The following is a 21,287-nucleotide window of genomic DNA, read 5'->3' as shown; positions in this document are numbered from 1 at the left end:
CCTTTTGGGATGTACCTTACCAGATACCTGCAGCAACTGGAAAGACCCCAAAAGTACCTCACCAAGAGGATCAAAGGGCTCAAACAGATGCCATATGCTGCCCGGTTAAAGAAACTCCAGCTCTACTCAGTATAGCTCTACTCAGTGGCATACCGCCTGCTCAGAGGCGATCTGTGCCTGACGTATAAAGCCATGTCCAACCCGGAATTAATGGACATGCTGCACCTCAGAAAATCCAAATCCCATCGAGCTACGCGCTCGAGAGACTTGAACCTCAGCACTGAAATAAATAGGACATGCTGGAGGGACAGATTCATAACCTAGAGGCTCCCTTCACTCTGGAATAAAATCACAGTCCCTTCACTCTGGAATAAAATCCCAGTCCAGGTTAGGCAGAGTCCCACATTGACACTCTTCAAGAGGAATCTTGATGAGTGGATGGGAGATAGTTACCCCGGCTATCACTTCTGTGTCACTGTTAGACAGAGGCACAGTATACTAACCTCAAAAAAGGCATAGCAAAATTAATTTAAAATGGGTGGCGAAAGCCAAACACACTCTGGCTAGGCTTATAAATGCCCTAGGGCAGATAGCCTAGTATGAACCTATGAACCTATTAGTTACCACTAGATTTCTATGATTTTATTGCTAAGTAAGTTTACTTTGAAAATGGTGCAATAAGTTATGCATTCACCCAAGAAGTAAGGTGTGCTCAATTATAAAAATGGAGAACTGAATAAATGGGTTACTTCACTTACCAATGAAGACTGCATCAAAGTGCATAAAAGTGACATGAAGTACAAAAACTCAGAAAAAAATGTCATACTACAAACACTGATGTTCTAAAATATATGGACAATCATGTTGACAGGCATGATATGACAAGAATTTCAAAATTGGAACAAAGTGATAAAATGATTTTTTTTATTTTATAACAAAGTTTCTTGATAGAAACAAAGAATTTGAAATGTCACAAACCAAAATCTCACAGCTTTTCTCTCTGGGACTCTGCTGAAAGGGGGGTATCAGCTCAGTCATTTATCCTGGTCAACCAATGAAAATAAAAATTAATAAGAAGCAGTCAAAACTGCAGCGAAACAAAATAGCTCTTTGAGGTAAAACTTTTGGCCGATTCCAAGAGACTGCTCTCATTGTAAGTCACTTACTCTGGTATAAGGCTAATCTATAAAGCAGCCTTATACCAGAACAAGTCACTTACTCTGAAAGTAAGTTTTTAAGAGCTGGCCCTTGTGTGTATTACATCTATGGATGAAGGGTGCCTGAACAGAATAATTTCTGAGGAATTAAATGAAATGTACAGAATGAATGAGTATACTAGCATGCCAACAGAAGAGAGAAAAAAAACAGGTCTGTCAAGTTTCTCCATCAGTTCAACATTACCTTTTGCTCTGCCTATTTCACTCCCACTACTATTCTGTCATTTACATGCTATTTTAAAGCAGTTTATTATGCCAAGTTTGAGATCTTGATCAGATAATCTGTTTTAAATTTCCCTACTACTCTTTTTGTGAAACAGTACTGCCCCAATTTACTCCTAATTAGTTATAGCTGCCTATCATACTATTTTTTCTCCAATCTTTCCCCTGAATATAAATCTTTCCATACTCTCCCAGACTCCTGTACACCTCCACGGCATTTCTCTATTCAAATCAAACTAAGGAGATTAATTAAAAGAAAATCTAGGTTCATAACATCACATCAGATCACAGATCCAAGAACACCAGGCACTCACAGGGATAATGAAAAAATACCATACTCAATGCTGGTGGGTACTTCTGACTGGAAAGATGGCCACACCTACTACATTAAATTTATTTATTTATTTATTTTATTTTATTTTACATTTGTTGACCGGGCTAGTCTAGCTGGCATACCTCTCAAGTGTACCTCATTACGAGGAACGTACCTCATTTGGGGTCTTAAAAAGTTCATGTTCCTCGAAGTTCCCTCAAAGTCCCACATTGAAAGACTGTCACACATTCAGTATTAGTAATTTTTTTAAGTGAAATCCATTGTAAATAGAAATAGATTATATTAATTCATTAAAAGATCATCTTTATAAGTAAAACCAGCATATTTTAACCATCCTATGAACTTCCTAGTTGAAGTTGTTAGTAAGCCATTAGTATGTGTTCCACATTTTGCCCATTTGTTCCACATTATGAGGGCTAGTGTTCCTCATTTTGGACATGGAAGGTTGAGAGCTATGCTAGCTGGATATATATCCGTTTACAGTAGAGGCCCGGGGAGAAAAGCTCCAGTACAGTAAAAATTACAGTGTTGAATATACATATACATAAAGTAAAAATATTTAACAATACATCAAAGATTTTCTACATAGATTTTTAAGTGGTACAATAGTGACAAGGCAATAACATTTCAGAAACTTAACAGTCTTACATTTCAAGAGAGAAAAACAAACAAATTTAAAATGTACAAGTCTAGTTCTACTAGTAACATAGTAGGCTATAAAAAACAAGACTAAGGATAGAATGATTTAAGGCATAACTATATCATAACATTTGTAATGTAATTACATTACATACGAGTACATTACTCATGTCAAGTGGCACAGTACAGGCATGCATATAATCCTGCATCCATGCATATACAACCACAGCTGCCCCCCACTACACACATACAAGTAAAATCACTGATACAAATATTTTTATATATGTTACTACAGATGGTCATACTAAATATAAACATAAATTAAGAAAAGAACAATAAAACGTGTAATAAATGTGGCTTTATTCAAACACTGTATAACCGTGACCCCACAAACACCTCCCCACCACCAAATCAGTAGTTACAGCAAGTAACACAACAGGCTGTAAAAGCACACGGTGGACATGATAATGAGGGTGTGAAAGCAGAAAAAATGTGTATATGTACATTAAGAATTGAGCAAAGGATTAGCAGATTCAGTAATTGGCTACTTAGCTTAATGGCGCTCTTATCATTCTGCGATTATCATAACTACATCTGCCTTGGAAAAAGAAGCACTGGACAAAAACACACAAAAAAAAAAGCTTACCTGTGGGGTGCATTCTGCACCAGCTGCTGCAGTTCTAAGCACAAATTGCGGTCATTAATGCTATACACTTTACATATAAACATGACTTCCCTCTGAATTTGAATGTGGGCCAGTAGCTTGACAGTACTCTTCTGTGCTCCTGTACTACCCCTCATTCTCAACAGTGTGTAATATAACAATTCCAGGTAAGTACTGAGGGTACAGAATTTGAAACTTAAGCGTCTTTAGGGCACAATATAAGGAGTATCCCTGGTGTGTAGTCCCCTCCTCTGCCTTTTCTATTTTCATTTTAAGTACCTTTATGGCATGATATGAAGAGTATCTCTGGTGTCCAGCATCCCCCCTCCCAAACAAAATAACTGCAGGATTTGCTTGTTAGTCTAGAGAAATGTGGAAGTGCGACACCCCCACACTCATACACCCTATCCTACCTATCCCTCCTTCTGAGACAACTCTGGAAGAGGAGCGAACACACACACACACACACACACAAGTCTAGAGAAATGTGGAAGTGTGACACCCCCACACACATACACCCTATCCTACCTATCCCTCTTACTGAAACAACTCTGGAAGAGCGAACACACACACACACACCCTTCTGCATACACTCAAACACACACACACACACTTTTCCTGAAGCCGCTCATACTTTTGAAGACATGCTGTCACACACATATGGTTGTTAGTATTCACACACACATTGACGTTGTCCCTGAAACCAGGTGTACCACTACATAGACTGATTTTTGTCACAAACACACACATAGTCACACTGCCCCTGACAAGCATACTCATGCACACACACATGCTTAGCTACATGCAATTTGTTGGTAAGGCAGTTCACCTATATCATGCTATTGGGATGCAGAAAACCCCAGTACATGGGTAAACAGACACAAGAAGAGTTTGCAGGCTCCATACAATAAAAGCCAAAGAAAAGGGCTAACCAAAGACGTGTGTTGACTAATGGCAATGTCACTCAGTGAGCCACTGTAGTAATGATCACTTACACAGTTATGTACATGACAGGAACTATTGTGTCTACACAGATAAAAATGAGTGCTATTACATTTCAACACACACTCTGACACTAACCCTAAATGCCAGGACTGTGTTGGTATTGCAATTTTTCTTTTACACAAGCACACAGTTGCACACTGCCCTTGACAAACACAGCTTATCACAGCTGCGGCAGCGTAGTCACCTCACAGCAAGACGTTGTCCTGTTCGATTCTCAGCTAGAGCGTCTTCTGTGTGGAGGCATGCGTGAATGGGCGTGCCTTCATTGAAGTTTGTGCGTGAGGGCTGGTAACCCGGCACCTAAAAATCCACTACCAAACATTAGCGGACCGGAGTTCCGCTGTGGCGACCCCTAACCGGGATAAGCCAAAAGACACAACACAACAACATGGATGCAATGCTTACTTCCATACAAGCAATTTAGAGAGAAGATAATTTACAATGAAGGAGATTGGAGACTATAAAGTGGTGACTGGGGAAAGTGTAGTTAAGCAGCATAGAATGGTAGTCTGCAGGATGATGTTGGTGATTAAGAAGTGGAGGAGGAGTGTGAAAGCAGTGCCAAGGATTAAATGGTGGAAGTTAAAAAAGGGTGATTGTGAGGTGGAGTTCAGGGAAGAGTTAAGATGGGCACTGGGAGGCAATGAAGAGTTACCGAATAGCTGGGTAACTACAGCAGAGCTAGTAAGGGAGACTTGCTAGGAAGGTGCCTGGTGTGACATCTGGACAGAGGAAGGAGGACAAGGAGACATGGTGGTGGAATGAGGAAGTACAGGAGAGTATACAGAGGAAGAGGCTGGCGAAGAAGAAGTGGGATTGTCAAAGAGATGAAGAAAGTAGACATGAGTATAAGGAGATGAGGCGCATGGCAAAAAGAGAGGTGGCGAAGGCTAAGGATAAGGCATATAGAGAGTTGTATGAGAGATTGGACACTAAAGAAGGAGAAAAGGACCTGTACCAATTGGCTAGACAGAGGGACAGAGCTGGGAAAGATGTGCAGCAGGTAAGGGTGATAAAGGACAGTGAGGGAAACATACTCACAAGTGAGGAGAGTGTGTTGAGTAGATGGAGAGTACTTTGAAGGGCTGATGAATGAAGAGAATGAGACAGAAGGTTGGAAGATGTGGGGATAGTGAATCAGGAAGTGAAGCAGATTAGCAAGGAGGAAGTAAGGACAGCTATGAAGAGGATGAAGAATGGAAAGGCTGTTGGCCCAGATGACATACCAGTGGAAGCATGGAGGTGCTTAGGAGAAATAGCAATGGAATTATTACCCAGATTGTTTAATGAAATTTTGGAAAGTCAGAGGATGCCCGAGGAGTGGAGAAAAAGTGTTTTGGTACCTATCTTTAAGAATAAGGGTGATGTGCAGAGCTGCAGTAACTACAGAGGGATAAAATTGATCAGTCACAGCTTGAAGTTATGGGAAAGAGTAGTGGAAGCTAGGTTAAGAAGGGAGGTGATGATTAGTGATCAGCAGTATGGTTTCATGCCAGGAAAGAGCACTACAGATGCAATATTTGCTCTTAAGAGTGTTGTTTGAGAAATACAGAGACGGTCAGAAGGAGTTGCATTGTCTTTGTGGACTTACAGAAAGCATATGACAGGGTGCCTAGAGAGGAGTTGTGGTATTGTATGAGGAAGTCGGGAGTGGCAGAGAAGTATGCAAGAGTGGTACAGGGTATGTATAAGGGTAATGCGACACTGGTGAGGACTGCGGTGGGAGTGACATACGTTTAAGGTGGAGGTGTGATTTGCAGTGGTGATGGACAGGTTGACAGATGAGACAGGAGGCCCCATGGACCATGATGTTTGCAGATGACATTGTGATATGTAGTGAGAGAAGGGACCAGGTTGAGGAGATGCTGGAGAGGTGGAGATATGCTTTAGAGAGGAGAGGAATGAAGGTCAGCAGGGCTAAACAGAATATATGTGTGTAAATGAGAGGGAGGGTAGAGGAATGGTGAAGGGAGTAGAGTTGGTAAAGGTGGACGAGTTGTACTTGGGATCAACAGTTGAGAGTAATGGCGAGTGTGGAAGAGAGGTGAAGAAGAGAGTACAGGCAGGGTGGAATGGGTGTAGAAGTGTCAGGGAGTGATTTGTGACAGACGGGTACCAATAAGAGTGAAAGGGAAGGTCTACAAGAGGGTAGTGAGACCAACTATGTTATATGGGTTGGAGACGGTAGCATTGTCGAAAAGGCAGGAGTCAGAGCTGGATGTGGCAGAGTTAAAGATGTTAAGATTTGCACTGGGTGTGAATAGGGTGGACAGGATTAGGAATCAGTATATTAGAGGGTCGGCTCAGGTTGGACAGTTTGGAGACAAAGCAAGAGAGGCGAGATTGCATTGGTTTGGACATGTGCTGAGGAGGGAAGTTGGGCATATTGGGAAAAGGATGCTAAGGATGGAGCTGCCAGGTTAACAGGAAAAGAGGAAGGCCTAAGATGAGGTTTATGGATGTGGTGAGAGGACATGCAAGCGGTTGGTGTGAAAGAGCATGATGCAGAGGACAGGAAGAAATGGAAACAGATGATCCACTGTGGTGACCCCTAATGGGAACAGCTGAAAGAAGATGATGATGTGCCATGGATGTAGCAGGAAACCAAAAGACAGAGAAACTCAAACAAACACAGGGAGGTCATGCAAACTTCACACATTAGAAGCCACAACCAAGGACTAACCAAAGATATGCAGTGTGAGAAGGCAATGTTGGTTACTTCCACATACATCCTGCCCTGCCAGTCAACCAAAGGAAGGCAACTAAGGTGTGGAATGAAGACGCTTTGAAAGTAATTATAGCCAGCTTGGTACTTTCAGACTAAACCCCCCCATAAACACACACACACACACACACACACACACACACACACACACACACACACGCAGAACCATAGGCAATAGCAATGTCAGTTAAACAACAGATTGCCTGACACTAACCCATGCACGCCATACCAACCAACAGCAGGATTAAGTCACATATTACAAATGACCTCTGCAACCATCATTTACAACCACTTTACTGTTACACCGCAGACATCAGATTGGGACAAGATAGACTAGGTAAAAAGGGAGGAGGTATTGCAATTCTCTATAAAAATACACTTACTGTACAGCCTCTGCAAACTCCCCTACCTAAATTTAATAACGCCGAAACCCTGGGCACTGTTCTACTCCTAAATAAGAATAAAAGTATCAACATTCTCTGTGCCTACATCCCTCCAGGTAACAACTCCCCAACAATTGAAAACATCTTGCAATGGACTAATAAAAACCTCCCTCAAGAGACCATTCTATTAGGAGACCTGAACCTAGATTGACTAACTTGTAACTCCAAAAACCCACTAACCATATCAATTTATATGGTTTTTCTCAACTCATAAATGAGCCCACTAGAGTAGATAAAAAATCCCAAAAGAACTCGTTACTGGATTGGACACTGGTAAACTACCCTGAACATAATTATCAGACAGGCTGTTTATCAGACAGGCTGTTTACCAGATAGTCTAAGTGATCACCTCCCCACATTCCTCCTTCGTAAACACTCTAACATACCCAAACCCATAGTTATTAAACAAGTCAGAGATGATCGCAATATTAACCCAGATGATGTTAACAATACCCTAAAGAAATGCAACTGGGAGCCATTACGCACCCTTGAACTAGACCAAGCTGTTGACTATTTCAATAGTACTCTTACTTATATCCTTAATCTAATAGCCCCCATAAGAAAGATTAGAGCTAAAGTTAACTTTGCTCCTTGGCTTAGTAGGTCCACTAGAGCCTTACTAAAAACTTGAGACAAAGCATGGAAAACCTGGAAAAAAGATAAAACTACACTATCCAGATAAACCTACCAACAACTCAGGAATCAAGCTAATAATACTGGATAAGCAAAACCACTTCTTAAATATCCAAACCAAACACCCCAAAACCCCCCAGAAGTTCTGGCATGCAATAAACTCACTATTAAAACCTGGAAAAACCACCACTCCATCTCCCACCTCCACTAATGATAATACTGACACAGCCTCCCAATTTAACCACCACTTTTACTGGATCAATCAAGACATTATCCACTCAACTATCTAAAAATAGCTACTCACCCCCACCAAAATTAACTACAGATACAACATCCTCTTTTATGCCCTCAACGGTTCCAACCTCCTCAATCAAAAAATCTCACTTAAAACTAAAACCCACATCTCTTGCCGCTGATGGACTACCAGCGTCCTTCCTAAAATTAGCCGCTAACTCCTTATCCTACCCAGTCTCCATCCTTATAAACCGCTCCATCCAGGAAGCCTATATCCCACAGATATGGAAAATTTCATATATTATTCCCCTTCATAAAGGTGGCAACTCTTATGATTTCTCTATAGCCCCATTGCCATCTTGCCTCCCATATCTAAGATACTTGAGAAATGCATCCATTCCCAGGTCATGCACTTCCTAAATACAAATAACCTTCTCTCCAGCACACAACACGGCTTCCGCCCACATCATAGTACAACTACCGCTCTTCTCTCTTTCACTAACCTGGTTAATCAACATAGAAATAATAACTTTGTATCCGCCACATTCCTAGACCTCTCAAAGGCCTTTGACATGGTCTCTCACCCCCTGCTAATAGATTCTCTTACCTCCTTATCCTTTGCCCCAAACACTATTGCCTGGTTCAAAAGCTACCTCTCCAACAGACAGCAAGCTGTCAAATGGCAAGGCACACTATCACTCAGACTCCACGTGGGCCAGCAGAGTAATCCAGGCTGCAGAGAGCTGAATAAGCGACTTTTCTTGATACTAAGTATATTTTTTGTTGCTTTCCACATCTGAATACCTAGCAACTGTATTTCGCCTGCCTTTCTGTTACATTGAAGCTGTTTTTACTGCATTTAACTTAATATTGCACTTGGAATCCTTGTTTGTTACTATTTGACTGTATTTGTAGCAAATTCTTCTGTGTAAGCTGTAGTAGCTGATTCATAGCATTTATAAGTGTTTGCTGTACCTGTTTCTGCCTGTTTTAAAAATATCTCTTGTTTTTCCTGCTTTACTAGTTTAGTCCAGTTTCAGAGTTGCTGATTCCTGGGCTTTGGTTGTAGTTCCTGTGTACTGTTTCCTTGCCTTATTTGGGGAAGGAAGCTACCTTGCTTTCCTGCTTTACTAGTTTAGTCCAGTTTCAGAGTTGCTGATTCCTGGGCTTTGGTTGTAGTTCCTGTGTACTGTTTCCTTGCCTTATTTGGGGAAGGGAAGCTACCTTGCTTACCAGTGGGAGTGGGAAGCATTGAGCTGCCTTTGTCCAGTTTTGTGAGGTTTCAGCCAGTAACTAGTAGTTTATTGGTCGCTTTGGCCAGTTTCTAGCTTTTTCCAGCCCCTGGTATAAAACTTTCAGCTTGTACCTACTCAGCACAGACGGCCAGCAGAGTAATCCAGGCTGCAGAGAGCTGACTTTTCTTGATACTAAGTATATTTTTTGTTGCTTTCCACATCTGAATACCTAGCAACTGTATTTCACCTGCCTTTCTGTTACATTGAAGCTGTTTTTACTGCATTTAACTTAATATTGCACTTGGAATCCTTGTTTGTTACTATTTGACTGTATTTGTAGCAAATTCTTCTGGGTAAGCTGTAGTAGCTGATTCATAGCATTTATAAGTGTTTGCTGTACCTGTTTTGTGAAAAAAAAGAAAAAAATATCTCTTGTTTTTCCTGCTTTACTAGTTTAGTCCAGTTTCAGAGTTGCTGATTCCTGGGCTTTGGTTGTAGTTCCTGTGTACTGTTTCCTTGCCTTATTTGGGGGAAGGGAAGCTACCTTGCTTTCCTGCTTTACTAGTTTAGTCCAGTTTCAGAGTTGCTGATTCCTGGGCTTTGGTTGTAGTTCCTGTGTACTGTTTCCTTGCCTTATTTGGGGAAGTTACCAGTGGGAGTGGGAAGCATTGAGCTGCCTTTGTCCAGTTTTGTGAGGTTTCAGCCAGTAACTAGTAGTTTATTGGTCGTTTTGGGCCAGTTTCTAGCTTTTCCAGCCCCTGGTATAAAAGAGCTGCCACTGTTGCACACTAGGGCAGTGCCGGTTAAGCAGGTTTAAACTATTCGGCTACCTAAAGTCCACTCTTCAAATTTTCCCTTAAAACTACCTTCCTCGAACTATACTACTGATCAAATCAATCCTATAACTAAAAGATCAACTCTACTTGACTCCAAGTAGACTATTCTCTATCTATTAAACCTAGCACTTGCTCCTACAGTACTTATTACCTTGATCATAGATAGTAAAAAGTCAACCCCCATTTCTAATCTTTTTTAAAGTTTTTCGCTACCCTTCTAGCATGTCGAGGGATCAGTTGCTAGTGTCCTCTCCTACTCAGCTGGTGAACCTGCCAATATTGAGCCAATGTTTCAATTGCCTCATGTACACAGACAACCCTTTCCTCCTCCCACAAAACACAAATACATGCGAGATGCAACTATACGGCCAAACTGGAGGCTGAGCTCTTCAACATAGGACTGGCAAGACCAGTCAGGAGGAGAAGGTTACCACACACTATAGACCCAGTCTCACATAGTACCATTACAACCTCAAATCATACACATAAACACACAAAGACATACTGGAGGCTCTGATCAAAATCTACCAAAACAGCAGAGGCCACCAAAGCAGACACCCAAACAACCACCACCTCAGAACACAACACCCGCAACACATAGACCTCACAGTCAGAGTGTCAAACAGTCACAGCCCTTAAGGCCAAACACAATGCCAGACACACTAGTCATTGGTGACTCCATAGTCAGACACACTGATGTCCCGCCACCAGACTGAGTAAGGAGAAGGTCACAGTAAGATGCCTGTCGGAGCACTCAGGTCTCTCAACAGCAGGTACAAATATGACTCAGTCATTGTCCACGCTGGTGTAAATGACCTGAGGGACTACATGAAAAGAGACATTGAGGAGCTCTCTGATTATGTAGCCCAGGCAGGTATGACCCTGACCTTGAGCAGTATCCTACCTTCACCAAGAATGATGCCACAATACAGAGATAAGATGATCAGCTTTAACAATTGGCTTAAACACTGGTGTCATTCAAAGGGGATCCAGTATCTGTCTGCCTGGGATGACATGCTGGACAAGCCACGCGATATTGGCAAAGGCTCTTGCCACCCCATAGTGCCTTTTTAGGCAAGGCTCAAATTCTAAACCTACCACCCTAGAACACAAAAAGGAAAAAACTAAGGGTAATGCTGCTCAATGCCAGAAGTCTAAATCTCAAAATGCAGGCCCTTCTCAGTATGGAGAACATCGATGTCTGTGCTGTGACAGAAACCTGGTTCAAGGCTCCTGAGAGCACCCCAGCGCTATCAGGTTTTACCTCATATCATGCGTCGCCCCAAAATCCGGACAATACCAAGAAAGGAGGGGGTATCCATATTCATCAAGGACACCCACACCTCAAGACTGGTGGCAATGCACGATGCATGGAGACCATCCAGGTGCAATTAACCATAGGCAAGACTGCTCTGCAAATTGTAGCATGTTACAGGCCACCCTCACAAACTCAGGAAACTCACATGGCCTTCCTGAAAACACTAGAGGGATAAATGTATCACCAAACACCATCATACTAGGTGACTTCAATTACCCTAATATAGACTGGGAACACTACTCAAGCCCAAACACCCTAGCCCAAAAGTTCCTGGAATTCATAAACTCAAATGCCATGGAACAACTAGTCACCATCCCCACAAGAGGAGATAACATACTTGATCTCATCATCACGAACATGGGAGCACAATGTTCAACACCGAAGTATACCCCTCACTGGTGAGATCAGATCACAAACTAATCTCGCTGGAGGTCCTCATCCCACCCCACCTGAAATAAAAAGACCACAGTAAAGAACTTCTCAAAAGCTTCACACTTCTAAAGACTAGTGTGGTCTCCTTTCAGGACAATACTCAAGCTGCTGAATCACTTACAAACGCCTTCTACCAGCACCTGCAGGACTGCATGGATAAGGCAATCCCAAGCAAAACAAAGACTCTTTGTACCAAAGGCGTCTGGTGGACCCCAGCCATAAACAAACTCTACAACAAAAGGAGGAAGCTACTACAAGATAGAGCAAAATCCTTAAAAGGTAAGACACCCTTGATCACTATAAGTAAAAACTAAGAGCTCTCATAAAATCATCCAAAGCAAATTTAAAATAGCTAAAGACTCAAAAGACAATCATAAGGCCTTCTTTAGCTATGTTAGAAACCTAGGAGGAAACTCCCAGATATGCTCAGAACTAGTTCAAAATGATGTGAAGATTACTGATCCTACAGATATTGCCAACATACTGGCTGACAGGTTCAGTGCAAACTTCTCCCCTCCCCAAAGGAGAGATATCTATACCAAATGAGTGCAGCCCCCAAACATCTCCAGCGCCCAAGTGAGAACTGCTCTCCAGCAAAACACAGCATCCATGGGACCCGATGGTGTTCAATGAGGAATTAAACCCACAGCTAGGACAGCTGTTTAATCAAAGTCTTACCTCTGGATCTGCAACTGTGGTCCCACTTCACAAAGGCGGTGCCTCCACAGACCCTGGAAATTACCGCCCATTAGCTTGACAAGCCTTATCTGCAAAGCCATGGAGAGGATCATAATGGACCTCATAAATAAAGACATAGGGAATTTGCAGAGTTTGGATCCAACCCAGTTTGGCTTTGTCAAAGGCAGATCATGCCTTTTAAACTTGGTTGACTTTTTCAAACAGTCACCAAAGCCATTGATGAGGGAAAGGCAGTCCATACAGCCTACCTCGATCTGGCTGTATCATTGAAAAACTCATCAGCTTAAATGTTAACCCATACATCACAAGATGGGTTGCAAACTGGCTGAGTGACAGAACCCACAGGGTCAGAGTTGCTGGCGCCATGTCAGACTCAAAGCCTGTCACAAGTGGTGTCCCACTCTTGTTTGGCATCTACTTTTGTACAAGCAAACACAGGAGGGTTATGGCTGACAAAGTTTGCAGATGACTGCAAACTATAGTAGAAAACACATCTGACACAGATATCCTTCAGAAGGGTCTCACAGAAACGGATAACTGGTGCCAGAGCCACGAAGTTAAATGCCAAAAATGCATAGTCATAAAAACAAGGTTACTAGCTACCAAATAGGTGGCAATCCACTGAGCACAGAAGAAGTTATCAGGGACCTGGGGACCCAGGTTGATAGTAGTCTGTCATTCGACACCCATGTAGCTAAAGTAGTTAGGAAGTCCTTCTACATTGCCCACCTTATCATGAAGGGATTCTCATCTAGATCAAGGGAGGTCATAGTCTCCATTTACTCATCACTCATCAGACCAATGATTGAGTACAATGCCCCATTCGGAATGTATCTGACCCGACACTTGCAGCAGCAGGAGAGGCCACAAAAGTTCCTCACCAAAAGGATAAAGGGTCTCAAAAATCTGTCCTATGCTGCCCGACTGAAAGAACTCCAGCTCTATTCAGTGCTCAGAGGTGACCTTTGCCTAACATACAAGGCCATGTCAAACCCAGATTTGATGAATATGCTTCACCTCAAAAATCTAGATCCATCAGAGCCACAAGAGACTTAAACCTCGACACAGCTATTAATAGGACGTGCTGGAGAGATAGATTCATCACCCAAAGACTCCTATGCTGTGGAACAAAATCCCGTACATGTGAGGCAGAGCACTGGCCTTGTTCAAGAGAAATCTTGACCAATGGATGGGAGATCGCAGATATACCCCAGGAATTACCTCAGTGTCACTGCTCGACAGAGGCACAGCAAAATAATGGGTATAGTTCCCCATACCACAAAACAATGGGCTAGGCTTATAAATGCCCTCGGGCAGATAGCCTAGTATGAACCTATGAACCCCTTCTTCCCACAACAATAGGCGTACCCCAAGGCTCCATACTAGGTCCACTTTTTTCTATTTTCACCAACAATCTGCATAGCTCTACTGAAAATGCTGCACTCATACAGTATGCAGATGATTCCAACCTAATCTGCTCAGCCCCATCACTTACCACTCTTCAACAACTCACCCAGGAATCATTTACCTAAGTGGAAAACTGGATCTCAAATATCCAACTTATCCTCAACCCCAATAAAACCAAACTACTCCTGTTCACCCCCAATAAAATCACAAAAACCTCCTCTTTCCTTCTCTATCACTTCCACAGATGGTACTGTAATCTCCCCTTCTCCACATACCAAACTCCTAGGCACTGAAATAAACTCCACTTTGACATCCATATCTCACAAACCATCAAAGAAGTCCACAAAAAATGAGTATACTATATAGACACAAAAACTTTCTTTCAGATCAGGCATGAGTCACCCTAGCCCAATCCCACCTACTGTCTACATTAATGTCTGCAGCACCAATACTGACCCAAGTAAAAAAAAAACTGACCTTGACAAACTTGAGTCTTATTATAATAAAGTGGCCACGTTTGCTACCAGTTCCATCTACAGAACCCATCACTGCCTACCACAAAGGGAACTTCAATAGCTGGAATTCTCACAACTACTAACTTTCCACCAACTAGTCATCACATATAATAATATAAAATTCCCAGACAAAATCCCAGCACTAAAGCAACTAGTAACACACTATACAGCAAACCGTCCTCTTCGTTCTGCTGGTAAATTGCTTCTATATATCTCCACAGCCAACAACACTGCAGGCAAACTCTTTTCTCACAGTTTATAGCTAAATGCTGGAATAACCACACCTTAGCTGTGATCTCTGCTCCAAATACCTCACAATTCAAAAACAGGCTTAAATCATATCTTAGAGATTCATGGCTGTGTCCATGTACTACATAATACTATATCCATACTTCCTTCCTATTTTTTTACCTCTGCACACTCAATAAACATAACATTCTACATTGAAACCTATCTTTGCCTGTTACTATCTATGAAGTTTAACTTAAGTATATGATCATTTTTTTTCTTCTCTCAGTGTAACTTTCTACTATAGAAAAAATGATATTATACCATGATCCCCCCAAAACGTGCACGCTGATTGGCCAAAGGTCCGATTACCGGTTTTTTTTTCCACTAACTTTCGATTTTAACAATGTGTCTCTCTATATGTTAAATGGGTTTAACATGGCGGAGATCTCCGCTGCTTATTTTAAAACTCTCGCTATGTTAAACCCATTTAACATAGCTTAGACAGTTTTTTAAAAACAACGAGAAAGCAAGATCTCCTGTTAAATGAGTTTAGCAGTTTTAAAATAAGCGCTATGTTAAACTCATTTAACATAGCGTACATCAGAACTGCCGCGGATGCCAGACATCTGCGGAAGGGCAGTAAACAGGTGCCATTATTTATGAAAAGTAATAGTTTTTCTTAAATAATGTCATGGTATAATAGCAATAACCCACTTCTGGGTGTGGGTAATGCTAAATTTACCCACGGTTGGCTTTGTTTGGTCCCTCGACTGCCTCGCTATGTTAAACTCATTTAACATAGCAAAACACTAAAAAAAAGCAACGAAGATCTTGCTTTCTCAGTTGCTTTTTAAAACATAATCTCTCTATGTTAAACCCATTTAACATAGCGAGACAGTGTTTTAAAAAAAGACTAATTTAAAAGTCCGACCTTTTCCATTAGTATAACTCAATTTACACGGGCGCGCTGGCCAATCAGCCGCACGCTTTGGGGATCATGGTATAATATAGCAATAACCGCCGCCTGGGTGTGTAATTGTTTGGTCCTCGGCTAAACGCCAACCGTGGGGTATTTAGCATTACCCACACCCAGGCGTGGGTTATTGATATAATAATGTTTGTTGATAACAATGCTTTTATATGTTATGTAAAGTTGTCTTTATGTGGAGCTTTTCTCCCCGGGCCTCCGCTGAAAATGGACCTCGTCCAGTCGGACCATCCCGGTTAACAAATGTAAAATAAAAATAAATAAAATGGTAAAAAAATGAAGTATTACTTCACTGCTCTTGCAAAACCAGGGAAGTAAATGTTACGGAGCAAATGTTACTAGGCTCAGACAGTTACTTTCATCAGCAGTCTGTTTCCAAGTTCACCTTACAGTTAAAGCCACTAGTATGTACACATTGGACATGTAATTCTAGTAACAACTGACAGCCATATAATAATTGGGATTTTTTTCCCCGCAAGCTTCAGTTATATTTAATGCCAACGTTCCATACAACTACTTCTTCTTAGCGACCCCAACCGCCCCGAGCCTCACCGCCAAAAGCTATTTGCTGCGTCGTTCTCTCTGGACACTTGCAAAGGTTTAACAAGTTCAAAACCGCAAGCGAAGCCTAAAATAACTTAAAAACTCAAAACGGCGATTACAAAGTTAATAAAAAGAAACAAAGAGCGACCTCAGAAAACGTACTATCGAAAGAAAAGCGCTTTTCTTGCAAAGCTTTGGAAGAGGTACAATAAAAAAATAAACTCCCTGTGAAATACCTTGCGTGAAAAAAAGTTCCAGCTTCGCGTACTTTTTGATGACGTCACACTGTGGGCGGTTGCAAATTTGTTGGGTACGCTGACGTCGGGATGGGGGTGGGGTGAAAAAGATAATAGCTGCTGTTTCACAATTGTGAGATGGTGTAAATTTGAATCATTTCTGTATGTTGCTAACAGCCTACAGGGGATTTGTCTGTAAACAGTAGAAATCAAGAGAATAACGTACTACCTCTTTATTTTTAAGAACAGGATCGCCGGATAGAGACACAAATAAATAAATGGGATGATGTGTATGCTTGCAGCTGAAAACATTGTTCTGTAAGTCCCTTTTAAGGGGCACATTTCATCTTAGACTTCCTATTCTATATCCTTGTTGCACCTTTGGACATTTTTCATATAAGACAAACTCCCTTCCATTTTAAACGATCCGAATTAGTGCTAAAGCACCTATCCTAGAAGATACTATTTAGTGGCCTTTACTGCTGTAAGAATTTCAGAGCTACAAGCTTTCTGTCAAGTCTCCATATTTACTGTTCCACAGTGAGAGGGTGATGCTTGAAGCAAACCCTTTTTCATACCTGAAGTTGGTATGATGTCTGAATTAATCCAGTCTATCAGCCTACACGTTTGTTTCTCATTGTTCTATTTAAGGAAATATATCTTTCACTCTAAGGATATCCACTGACTGCTTAGATTCTTTGTGGACAGGACCAAGTCACTTTACAAGAATGATCAACTGTTTCCTTTACAAAGTTTGAAATGGGTAAGACTGTTTCTAAGCATATTCTTTCATAATATTTAGTTAGTTACATTGAATTTTGTCATGCTAACCGTGGAACTCCTGCAGCTCATTACGTTAGAGGTGTAGCTAATTCTACTGTTTTCTTATTATGCTACCCTTGACATTTGTGCAGCTGCAGCTTGGTTTTCCTTTAACCCCTGTGGGTAGCAGTACAAGCTGGATATTCTTTATTTTTACTTTGTTGACCGGTTTAGTTCAGGGGATAACCAAGGTGGTGTTGTTCGGCCATGGCACTGGGGAACGCCTACTTTTTTCACTAAGTGCCATGGGATCTTTTACATCCACCTGAACTACCACTAACTCAGGAAGATAGGACCTCTGTTTAATGTATTATCTGTTTTCCAGGGCTGGGTCTTTTTTTTTTTTTTTTTAAGTCCTTGTTGCCATAATGTGTAATAAATGAAGGCAGTATGATTAACTAGAGGGTCTGTATTGTTGGTTATGGAAGGTGAGCTTATTTATTTATTTAATTTTGTTAACTAAGTAGGACGAATGGTCCAAGGACCCTTTTCAGTAATAACCCGTGCTAAAAGACAAGACAATATAAAAACATACAACCACACTGAGAAAACATAATTTTACACCGGGCATGAATGCACAACATTACTTTGGACACAAGAAGTATTATTCAATTGTGATTTCTAACTTAAACATTTTACAAACACATAATACATGGTATTCAATTATTACATGTTTGACTTGTGCCATTTAAATAAGTATTAAAAACTTAACTTGTGTGACCTGTTGTCAGTATAGCAAACAGGGTGTTCATTTAGTTAGAAATCTATCATTCTAGCATATAGATTTTTATCCAACATAGATGCATCAGTTGATTAATGTGATATGTGTAGTAATCCACATACACATCATAGTAATTACCCTGGATTAAAGTTACACAGCAATGTGATTTTTAAAATGAGATTTGAAGGATTTAAGATTGAAAACCAGACTGATGATTTCTGTGATTGAGTTTCAGCAGGCTGGTGCAGTTTTGAAGAAAGCACTTTCAGTGCTGGACAGTTGAAAGGGTGGTCTAAGCAACTGTATACCATGAGTTGATCTGAGTGAATGTGTGACCCCTCAAATGTATAATAATTTTTTGAGTGGTAGACAGCATTTACCAAAAAAGATTTTGTAGATGTGTCCATAAGTTTGTAAGTATATGCTAGGTTAGTGACTGCCAGGGCCTTTAAAAGCCTAGTCATGCAATCCAACCCAGTTGTGTCCCTATGTATCATGGGTGTTTATTAGGAGAAGGTATGTTAGGAAGTTTCTAGAGGTTACATGAGGGGGGCTTATAAACCCCCAGATGGGACTTGAATCCACAATCCCTGGCTTAGGAGGCCAATGCCTTATGCATTAGGCCACTAGGCCTTAAAATGGTTAAAGTTCATAGTTAAGTACCAGGCTTGTGGGCCATTTTAAATGTAGTCATTTTCCCTCAAAGGATTGAGTCAGACCTTTATCTTGCAGCTGGGAGGCAAACACCTTAACCATTATGCATACCCGTAACTAGTTCCTAGTAGAAAAGCAGCTCTAGTGAAAACTGGTAGTCATGTGCCTTTTTGAAGGGTGATGCAGTGATGCTCATAAAAACTTGCCTGATGTGTGAACCCCAGCACCTTGTTCTCAGCTGGCTGAATAAGGGAAATGTTTTGGGCAGAGTGATCTGTTATAATGGGGAGTCTGTATGCTGACTTGGGTATATGTTGTACATTAATGGCTATGGACGTCTTGTCTCTGGGGTGAGATAGTCTGAAATTTTATATGAGATTTTTAACTGATGCATCATGTTTTCAATTTATATTTGAGTGTGTGTCTGAAAGTTGAAGCTGTAGTTAGTAATCATCCGTAGGTATTTCTGTATGATTGTGACTGGGAGGAGTTGGTGATGGTTAGGGATGCATTTAATTTTACTTACTGGATGGTTCTCAGTAACATGGTATTGTTTTTTCTTTCTACTGTTTATGAGGTGTTTGTTTGTGACACACTAACTCCATACACATTCAAAACTTTCCTGCAACAGTGAGTTGATGGAAGAGGAGTGGGTTCCAAAGGTGGTGATGACAATATCATCTGCATGCAGTATGCAATTGATATTGAGGCGGCCCCATGTTAAGTCATTAATATAGAATGAGAACAGAAGTGGTTCTAGAACAGAACCTTGCAGGACCCATTTCTTTGTAGTTCCAGCTATGAGCAAAACATGTGAGCTTCTGATAACAAATTTTCTGTTTGCCAGATAATTGTGGAACCAGCTCGTCACATTCTGTGAAAACCACAGAGTTGTAGCTTCTGAAGCAGCAACGTATGGTCATTGGTCAACTGTTTTAAAAGTTATTTTAAGGTCAAGGAATATGGCTCCTGTTAGGATGCCTGCTTCCATATTCTTAAAGATTTGATTGGTAAGAGAGTAAATGACTGTGAAGGTACTGTACTTAGAGCGAAAGCCATGTTGTTTGTCAATCAGGATGTCGTACTTTGTGATGTATTCTAGTATTTGATCATACATGAACTTTTCTTGCATTTTGTTAAGCGGGGTACTTATAATAAAATTTGGTTCACTGGACTTTGTTGTTTTTTTATCTGTTTTTCAGTTTATGGTAGTTTTTTTTATTAAAGATTTGCAATGGGCCTGAAATCATTGGCCATGGAGGCATTGGGTGTTTTAGGAAGAGGTATGATAGAGGTGTGTTTGAAACTGTAGGGCAGGCTGTTGGTGGAGAGAGACAGAGCGAGAGATTAAACATGTGTACCAGTGGTTTGCATAGACATTGGTTTCTTTGTTGTAAGATGGTGGGGTGGATGTGGTGAAATTTATACAGTTATGTTGTATCTAGATTTTTTTCTAGATTCTCTGCTGCTTGATTTGATGTGAGGCCTTGAAATAGTATTTGAGGTACTGTGTAGTGTGGGGCAGAGGGTGAAGGGAAGTGCTGCTGATAAATTGTTGGGTGTGTGCATTAGGTAGATTGGATGTATTTTGGCCAATTCTTGAGCTAGATTTACTTGAAACTGGTTTGTTTTCTCTGTTTTTGTGAAGATTTTGTTGCTAACTAAGGATCTGATTGTTTTCCAGATTTTTTTGGGGTTGCCCAATGAATTATGCTGTGCATTTTTAATGTACTGATATTTTTTTGGCTAGGAAACTAGCCTGTGGCCATTGTTTACAATGTAGGCTGTGCAGGTTTGAATTTTGTTGGACTAATTTCCAGCTGACCCTTGCTTTATCTCTTGTTTCATTTTAGTACATAGTTCTGAACTTAACCATGGTTTGGTGAACTCTTTTATCCTGACTGTTTTTTTTTATTTTTAGGCAAAGTTTACTTTGGACAACGAGTGAGTAGATTATAATACTCAGAGAGGGCTGAAGTGGGATCTATAGAGGTGAATACTGTACTCCAGTCAGTTTCTGATAGTTCATTGGAAATAATTTGTGCTTTACAAAAAATAGTATTTCTAGTATGGATGATTTTGGGTGGTAGGTTAGTTAGTTTTAGTGACCACGTGATTAAAATGAGGTTGTGATCACTTAAAGTGTTGGAGAAAATTTGTAGCAGAGAGAGTTTGTCAGGATATTAGTTAGAACTGAATCAAGCAGAGAAGAGTCCAAGGAGGTGTTGGGTTGGTCCAACTACCAATTTTGACTATTTGGGTTAGTGACAGTGAGGAAGAGAGTCTGATTAGGTCTAACGTGTGTGGCCTTTTCTAGTCTAGATTTAAAGCTCTGATAATGATATAGAGGATTATGATTGGATCACTGATCGTAATGAGCATATTATGGATGCCAAGAAATCCACCTCGAGACTGAAGCTCTCAAAGTGAATCTTGACATCAGTGTCAAGAACCAATAATTCTTCTTTACGATTAGAGAGCTGATCACAGTTCTTTGTAGTGCGTGGAGATTTATCTTCTCCATTTATTACTAG

The 21,287-nt window shown here is 40.9% G+C and overlaps 1 protein-coding gene across 2 annotated transcripts in view; it reads left to right on the top strand.

Moving 5' to 3' along the window:
* The window catches only part of SLC9B2 (solute carrier family 9 member B2), a 504,139-nt gene that overhangs the window by 78,274 nt on the left and 404,578 nt on the right, over positions 1 to 21,287 (top strand). Inside the window, exon 1 of one of the 2 annotated variants that reach the window (XM_044062121.1) lies at positions 16,664 to 17,319. The exons of the other annotated variant lie outside the window; for it this stretch is intronic. The gene's annotated coding sequence lies outside the window, so the exon portion shown is untranslated. Of the gene's footprint in view, positions 1 to 16,663; positions 17,320 to 21,287 lie in introns of those variants that run through there. 2 annotated transcript variants of the gene reach the window in all.

The sequence above is a fragment of the Protopterus annectens genome, chromosome 2.part1 (assembly GCF_019279795.1).
Source record: "Protopterus annectens isolate FY-2018-M chromosome 2.part1, PAN1.0, whole genome shotgun sequence".
In the NCBI taxonomy this organism is placed as follows: domain Eukaryota; kingdom Metazoa; phylum Chordata; order Ceratodontiformes; family Protopteridae; genus Protopterus; species Protopterus annectens.
Note: the sequence above shows the minus strand (reverse complement) of the source record. Positions and strands in the feature narration are given on the sequence as shown.